The sequence below is a fragment of the Silurus aristotelis genome (assembly GCF_946808225.1).
Source record: "Silurus aristotelis genome assembly, chromosome: 8".
In the NCBI taxonomy this organism is placed as follows: Eukaryota; Metazoa; Chordata; class Actinopteri; order Siluriformes; family Siluridae; genus Silurus; species Silurus aristotelis.
In genome coordinates, this window is record NC_139581.1 from 647,501 (window position 1) to 656,796 (window position 9,296).

General features: G+C 42.1%; 1 protein-coding gene across 3 annotated transcripts in view; it reads right to left on the minus strand.

Annotated features, from left to right (window-relative positions):
• The window catches only part of palm1b (paralemmin 1b), a 22,103-nt gene extending 13,358 nt beyond the window's left edge, over nt 1-8,745 (minus strand). Inside the window, exons 1-2 of one of the 3 annotated variants that reach the window (XM_083548134.1) lie at nt 8,433-8,745; nt 8,301-8,337 (exon numbers count right to left, since the gene is read on the minus strand). The gene's annotated coding sequence lies outside the window, so the exon portion shown is untranslated. Of the gene's footprint in view, nt 1-7,905; nt 7,984-8,300; nt 8,338-8,432 lie in introns of those variants that run through there. The other 2 variants (XM_083548133.1, XM_083548132.1) reach the window with 2 other exon arrangements.
• Nucleotides 8,746-9,296: the final 551 nt, after the last annotated feature.

Genomic DNA, 9,296 nt, shown 5'->3' on the forward strand with positions numbered 1-9,296 from the left:
ACACCAACTTCCTGTTAAAGGCAGACGCTCAAACCCCACATCTACATCAACTTCCTGTTAAACGCAGACGCTCAAACCCCACATCTACATCAACTTCCTGTTAAAGGCAGACGCTCAAACCCCACATCTACATCAACTTCCTGTTAAAGGCAGACGCTCAAACCCCACATCTACATCAACTTCCTGTTAAACGCAGACGCTCAAACCCCACATCTACATCAACTTCCTGTTAAAGGCAGACGCTCAAACCCCACATCTACATCAACTTCATGTTAAACGCAGACGCTCAAACCCCACATCTACATCAACTTCCTGTTAAACGCAGACGCTCAAACCCCACATCTACATCAACTTCCTGTTAAAGGCAGACGCTCAAACCCCACATCTACATCAACTTCCTGTTAAACGCAGACGCTCAAACCCCACATCTACATCAACTTCCTGTTAAACGCAGACGCTCAAACCCCACATCTACATCAACTTCCTGTTAAACGCAGATGCTCAAACCCCACATCTACATCAATTTCCTGTTAAACGCAGACGCTCAAACCCCACATCTACATCAACTTCCTGTTAAACGCAGACGCTCAAACCCCACATCTACATCAACTTCCTGTTAAACGCAGACGCTCAAACCCCACATCTACATCAACTTCCTGTTAAACGCAGACGCTCAAACCCCACATCTACATCAACTTCCTGTTAAAGGCAGATGCTCAAACCCCACATCTACATCAACTTCCTGTTAAAGGCAGACGCTCAAACCCCACATCTACATCAACTTCCTGTTAAACGCAGACGCTCAAACCCCACATCTACATCAATTTCCTGTTAAACGCAGACGCTCAAACCCCACATCTACATCAACTTCCTGTTAAAGGCAGACGCTCAAACCCCACATCTACATCAACTTCCTGTTAAACGCAGACGCTCAAACCCCACATCTACATCAACTTCCTGTTAAACGCAGACGCTCAAACCCCACATCTACATCAACTTCCTGTTAAACGCAGACGCTCAAACCCCACATCTACATCAACTTCCTGTTAAACGCAGACGCTCAAACCCCACATCTACATCAACTTCCTGTTAAACGCAGACGCTCAAACCCCACATCTACATCAACTTCCTGTTAAACGCAGACGCTCAAACCCCACATCTACATCAACTTCCTGTTAAAGGCAGATGCTCAAACCCCACATCTACATCAACTTCCTGTTAAAGGCAGACGCTCAAACCCCACATCTACATCAACTTCCTGTTAAACGCAGACGCTCAAACCCCACATCTACATCAATTTCCTGTTAAACGCAGACGCTCAAACCCCACATCTACATCAACTTCCTGTTAAAGGCAGACGCTCAAACCCCACATCTACATCAACTTCCTGTTAAACGCAGACGCTCAAACCCCACATCTACATCAACTTCCTGTTAAACGCAGACGCTCAAACCCCACATCTACATCAACTTCCTGTTAAACGCAGACGCTCAAACCCCACATCTACATCAACTTCCTGTTAAACGCAGACGCTCAAACCCCACATCTACATCAACTTCCTGTTAAAGGCAGATGCTCAAACCCCACATCTACATCAACTTCCTGTTAAAGGCAGACGCTCAAACCCCACATCTACATCAACTTCCTGTTAAACGCAGACGCTCAAACCCCACATCTACATCAATTTCCTGTTAAACGCAGACGCTCAAACCCCACATCTACATCAACTTCCTGTTAAAGGCAGACGCTCAAACCCCACATCTACATCAACTTCCTGTTAAACGCAGACGCTCAAACCCCACATCTACATCAACTTCCTGTTAAACGCAGACGCTCAAACCCCACATCTACATCAACTTCCTGTTAAACGCAGACGCTCAAACCCCACATCTACATCAACTTCCTGTTAAACGCAGACGCTCAAACCCCACATCTACATCAACTTCCTGTTAAACGCAGACGCTCAAACCCCACATCTACATCAACTTCCTGTTTATATGGACCAATCAACACCATATTTACTAGGGCTTGTAAAAAAATCGACCATATCCCCAATTCTGTGTGTGTGTGTGTGTGTGTGTGTGTGTGCGTGTGTGTGTGCACTAATGTTTTGGGAAACAGTAATTAGCGGTGAGATTCCAGGATTTATTCAGTACAAATGGTCTGTGGAAGTGTCTTGACCCTGAGCATGGTATAAAGGGTGGTGTGTGTGTGTGTGTGTGTGTGTGTGTGTGTCGGTGAGAGTGAACAGGATGGGTTTGTGTCAGCAGCTGTAAATAAATGAAAATAAATGAATGGTTTTGGAAATCGAATGAATAGACTCTGCACAATCAACTCCTTCGATCTATAGGTCCTGGTTCTGAAAGATCCTTCTGATAGATCCTAACTTTCTCCTGCATTACTGCGCATGCTCCACATGTTCTTCTTTTGGGTTTGGGTTCTCCTGGATTTACATGCTTCCCAAAAGTTCACCATTTTTTGAAGAGAATCATAAATCACTGTAAATAAGTATCGTATTTTCCGGACTATAAGCCGCTACTTTTTTCCCACGTTTTGAACCCCGTGGCTTAAACAACAAAGCGGCTTATTTATGAATTTTTTCACAAACTTCAAGCCAAAAAACTGAACCCCATAACATTAGACCAATGAAATTTCCGAACGGAAAAGGAAAAAACGCACCTCACCTGTGTTCTGAGCTGCACGGATTATTAAACACACGTTGATGCCAAAAGATAAACTCCCGAGAGAAATAGTTGTGAAAGGAAGGAGGAAGACAGTAAACAATGACTTTCTTGGTGGGCTGCTGTTTAGATACAAGCCGTTGTAGCATGTTGAGTCTGGGTGAAGGGAGAGCTCGCTAACTCCAGTTACAACACAAATCATATAAGTACAGACAGGTTTCCAAAACTCGTGCTTTTTTATTTTTCTTGGCAACAGCGTTACGGGTTAGTCGAAGAAACTTAGAAATGAGCATCAGAAAATTATAAGGACATATTCCTCGGTCTTGCACACATGCGGTAATACCGGAAAAATACGGTGGCAGGCAATTCCCAAGATACTGCTATGCTCCTAAAGGAAGCGCAACATATTTCACCCGTTACACCGTGTAACAGACACTCTTTCATTAAAGCCTGTGTAAAGTTCATTAGTTTCAGTGTAGACACGGCTTATTTATGTTTAAAATAAAAATCTTTCTCAAATTCAGTGGGTGCACTTTATAGTCCGGTATATACAGTATATAAATTACAGTATATATATGAAGTGAAATCTTGAACTTGAAATTAAGTTTTCCTGCCATGTGCACTTTATTCCTGGGAGTTCATTAATCAACACTGAATGAATAAAAGCTGATGAGTCGACTCTTAATCTAATCTTGTTGAATTGATTCCCTGTAGGCGAATCTGAACTCCAACCAACTGAAATAAAATGTATATAAATTTTGTGTTCGAGTGACTCCGTGCCCTGCAGAAATACCATTCAACAAAATCCAATGATCTTCCTGGGCCATGAAACTGTGTGTGTGTGTGATGTTCAGATCTGATTTAAAGACAAAGAAGTTTTCTTCTTGAACTCAGCCGGAGGGAGAAGCATGATCACACTGATCACACGCTCTGATCTGAGCATGAACTGTTCACACATGAACTCTTCGTCTCTGCTGCATACACGAGTCAGGAACAGTTTAGAACCAGAATCTAGCGTTGAAGACAGGGGAGTGGTGGCTCCAGCAGTTAAGGCGCTGGGTTACCGATCAGAAGGTCGGGGGTTCAAGCCCCGGTATTGCCAAGCTTCCACTCTTGGGCCCTTGAGCAAGGCCCTTAACCCTCTATGCTCCAGGGGCGCCGTATCATGGCCGACCCTGCGCTCTGACCCCAGCTTCTAAGCAAGCTGGGATATGCAAAGAACAACATTTCACTGTGCTGTAATGTATATGTGACAATAAAGGCTATGCTATGTTATGCTAAGACAGTTAGCATGGTAAAAGACTATGCACTAGCGTTAGTGAGTGATATGTGTAGAATTGAAGTTATTAGAAGTTTCTGGGAAGTGGAAGCTCAGTAGGTAAGATGTTGGATTTCTGATGGTCATGAGTTCAAATCCCAGCACAACTAAACTGTTACTGCCGGGCCCCTGAGCAAGACCCTTAACGCTCAGCTGTATACCTGTAATAACAGTCGCACTGGATAATGGTGTCCTAATGCCATACATGTAAAATAGAAGAGTGAGGGAGCGGCTAGCATCGCTAACGCTAAAGATGATCATCACCTTCATCCTCATTCTCCTGCTCACCATCATCTCCTTCATCATCCTTATCGCTTCATCATCACCATCACCTTCATTCTCATCATTACTTCATCATCATCACCTTCATCCACATCCTCCAGCTTACCATCATCACCTTCATCCTCCTGCTCACCATCATCCTCATTATCACTTCATCATCATCACCTTCATTCTCATCATTACTTCATCATCATCACCTTCATCCACATCCTCCAGCTTACCTTCATCCTCCTGCTCACCATCATCCTCATTATCACTTCATCATCATCACCTTCATTCTCATCATTACTTCATCATCATCATCACCTTCATCCACATCCTCCAGCTTACCTTCATCCTCCTGCTCACCATCATCCTCATTATCACTTCATCATCATCATCATTACTTCATCATCATCATCATCATCACCTTCATCCACATCCTCCAGCTTACCATCACCTTCATCCTCCTGCTCACCATCATCCTCATCATTACTTCATCATCATCATCATCACCCACATCCTCCATCTTACCATCATCACCTTCATCCTCCTGCTCACCATCATCCTCATTATCACTTCATCATCATCATCACCTTCATTCTCATCATTACTTCATCATCATCATCACCTTCATCCACATCCTCCAGCTTACCATCATCACCTTCATCATCACTTCATCATCATCATCATCACCACCAGTGTTGGGCAGTAACGCATTACTGTAACGTAGTTACTTCTGACAGTAATTAATACTGTAACGCGTTAGTTTTTAAATAAACTCTGTTAGCGTGTGGTTCGTTACCTGTTACTTTATTAAATGAATGAATTTGGGCTGAAGTGTAGACTACAGTCTAACAGTCTGACCTGCTTACAGCAGAGACACATTGTAGGATTGGTGGATGAACCACTGTAAACAGGAAGAAGACGCACTGTGGGCGTGTCTCTGTTTATTCAGGTCTTAGCAGCAGTAATGGCGAGTCGAGGCGAGAGCAAGACGAGTTTCTCAAAGTGGAAATATGATCATTATTACACTTTAGTTGAGCATAAAGACAAAAACTTTTAAGTCAAATGTAAGTTGTGTGTTTCTGGTTCGAAGCTCGTATCTACTGCGATAAACAGCAACTCCAATCTGCTGAAGCTCCTCCAGGACCTCCATGCCTGAGGAGCTAGAAGCTATGCGCTAACCCGGTGTTGTGTTCTCATACTTCAGCTGTGAAAGGAACATGTTTAAGAGCTCAACACAACAGCAGAAGCCACTTTAGTGTTTGATTGTGAATCTATTATTCAGCTTGTTTTGTTGTTTATGTCAGAAATCCTTGTGATATATTCAGTGTGTGCTGCTCTGACTTTAATATAATAGTGTTTAAAAATGACTCTGTGTTTAAGTCAGTTTTGTGTTTGTGTAGATTATAACACATAAAAGAGCATTAATGAGAACATTAAAGAAGATTCTTTAAAAAAGGAACTAAAAAGTTACTTTTAACAGTAACGCATTACTTTATGGTGTAAATAATCAACACAGTAAAAGAGTTACATTTTAGATGAAGTAACGAGTAACTGTAACTATTTACTATTTTTTAGTAACGAGCACAACACTGATCATCACCTTCATCCACATCCTCCAGCTCACCATCATCACCTTCATCCTCATCATCTGTCAGGATCTTCTGGGTTCGCTGTGCGTTGCTGTTTTTCCCGTGCACTCGGTATTTAAGGACACTTAAAACCTTTACCCCCTGCCAGATTATCTCACCGGCTTTCCATTTCCCTGGAATTATTCTCACCACCCTGCCTGGTTCCTGTTCCTGTTCCTGTTCCTGTTCCTTTTCCTGTTCCTGATCCCTCTTCTGCCTGCCTGTTTACTGGTTTTGGACTTTGATTCTTGTATTTTGCTCTGCTCTTTGTTGTTGTTTGTCAGCATCACCATTTTCTTAATCATCATCTTGATCATCATCATCACCTTTATCCTCCTCCTCCTCATTACCACAAACCCTTTCTGACCTGCTGCTAAAACTCTGTGTTTATTAGAGAAGAATCTCAGCCTAGTTCCGAGATGTTCCGAAAACCTTCAGTGGATAAAATTTCAGGATTTCCAGAACACACACATGAGACAGAAAGGCGTGTGAGAATATGCAGGAGAAATTCTTCTCCTGTTTACAGTCAGGACCATGTGGGAGGAACCTGAGAACCTTCAACTCAACATTTAGTGAAAATACACAAAACTATACATCTTACACCAGTGTCAGGATTTACAGCTTTCTGCTGATCAACTCCACCCACCCACACACACCCACACACACCCACACACACACACACACACACACTATTCAGGAATGTGTGTGTGTGTGAAAGAGATATTTTGGTCAGAGTGAACAGGACAGGTTTGTGTCAGTGGCTGTCAGTGGAGGTGGTTATCAGGGTAGTTCACTGATAGAGGGAGACAGGAAGTGATGCGGGTATCAGGGTAGTTCACTGATAGAGGGAGACAGGAAGTGATGCGGGTATCAGGGTAGTTCACTGATAGAGGGAGACAGGAAGTGATGTGGTTATCAGGGTAGTTCACTGATAGAGGGAGACAGGAAGTGATGCGGGTATCAGGGTAGTTCACTGATAGAGGGAGACAGGAAGTGATGCGGGTATCAGGGTAGTTCACTGATAGAGGGAGACAGGAAGTGATGTGGTTATCAGGGTAGTTCACTGATAGAGGGAGACAGGAAGTGATGCGGGTATTAGGGTAGTTTACTGATAGAGAGACTGAGAGAAAGACAGGAAGTGATGCATGTGATGGAGTAAAAAATGTACACAAATCAGCCAGGGGGGCGTGTCCCAAATCACACACCCAGTATAGAGGCTGCAGAAACTCCATCAGCCAATCAGAAAGCAGATCATTTCCGGCACACAATGCTAGCTGAGCTCATGCTAACATTACCTCTGACCTGATCGATCGCTTCGGTACTGAGATAACTAGAGATAAATACATTATTTTATTCAGTGTGTTTGTTTATTAAATTATTAATTAAATACTGCAGGATAATAATAATAATAATAATAATAATAAGACAAATAGGAAAAATTATAAGAAAAATATAAATATAAATTAGAAAAACAACAATAATAAATATTATTAAAAATAAATAGATAATAAATTTGATTAGAAATAATATATCACTTCATTTTAAACTAAAGATTATTTTAATTAAAATATAATTCTGATAGAAAAACATGTAAAATCAGCTCATCATTTATCATCATTAATGAACTTTATAATTCAAATCTAAAACCTAATAAAGGTCACAGTTTAATTATAAATGTCTAAAGTGTGATGGAGCTTTTAGTCTCTGCAGCATAAAAACATCCAACTAATTTAATTAACGGATATTGTTTTAATAAACACTTCTGTTCCTGTGGACGCCATCCAGCGCTCTGTGATCTCTACATTTCATATTATATTCCAATAAACACTTCACTTTCACTTAAAAGCTTTTTTTTACAGTTTTAAAATAATATTTGATCGTGTTTTAATCAAGTAATTTAATTAATCAGCAATTATTCTGTTTAATGGTTTATATCAGGTTAATACAAAACAAACAAATACATAATTATAAAGTCCTGATCATGCGCAGAAAAGAGGAAAAAACCTACCTGTCACCTAGAGACACACACACACACACACACACACACACACACACACACACACACACACACACACACACACACAGCCATATGGAAGCTTCCCACCCACCCAGAATGTACATCATCACCATTATAATGGGCGTGTACGCGCTTTCTAACACACACACACACACACACACACACACACAGTGTCATAACCTCTCCGTAAACAACGGCGTGCTTTAGATAATGTTAGGAGAATAAGCGCGCGCTCGCAGTCGCCATCACTGTACTATCGCGCATGTATTAATCTATCGCAACGGAGCGCGCACACACACACACACACACACACACACACACACACACACACAGACAGCGTGTATCGGGTCTGTATGGTGTGTGTGTGTGTGTGTGTGTGTACTCACTCAGAACACTGCGCTTCCCGGTTTTTTTCCTCCTCCGCTTTGTGTTAAAGAAAAATAAACGGATAAGGGTGTGTGTTTGTGTGTGTGTGTGTTTGTGTGTGTGTGTGTGTGTGTGCGTGCATAAAACTGCACCTCGCGCAGGTTCTTGTTTATTTCAGTAGATCGTGTCCCTCTGATGACGCGCCGCGCAAACAAATCAATTTAATTAATTAGATCCCGGATCCTGCGCCTCCTGTCCTGCGCGCGCCTCCGATCTCCTCCTGGCTGTCTGCAATTTTAACGGGGAACGACGCGCGAGCCCACGAGACACACACACACACACACACACACACACACACACACACACACACACACACACACACACACACACACACACACAGAGTCCCTCCCTCTCTCTCTCTCTCTCTCTCTCTCTCTCTCTCTCTCTCTCTCCTTCATTCGGCAGTAGTGTATGGTGATGCAGAAACTGTTCAATTTGGTTGCCAGATTGATCATTTTTTGCCCTAATTGGATAATTGGGGTTTGGGATTGAACAGCACAGTAGTGATGGGAAGATCAGATCACTGTAGTGACTGAAACCAATATTTTTAGTTATTTAGTTAATTTCGTTCAGTAGCAATACACAATTTGTACCCAAATTATATCTGTAATCTCGTACACATCGGCCTGATCACTAAGATCTATAAATCTGCTGTTGGCTGTTCCTCAGTCCAAAAAGAATCTGAAAGGTGATCACGCTTTTTCAGTAGTTGGTCCTAAACTCCCCTTTTATATTCAGCAGGCTTCACCCATAGAGGTTTTTAGGTCTCAGCTAAAAACAGATGTTTAGATTTTTAAAGCAGGGAAACCTGTACATAACCTACAGGTATTGTGCAATGCTTTGTTCATGCACGTGTAGTAGAAAAGAAATGAATCACTCTTAGATTCTACTCGTTCATAAAATAAACTAATTGTTCCTGAGTGATCGTCACTACAGCACAGTCCCCGCTCTCAGCT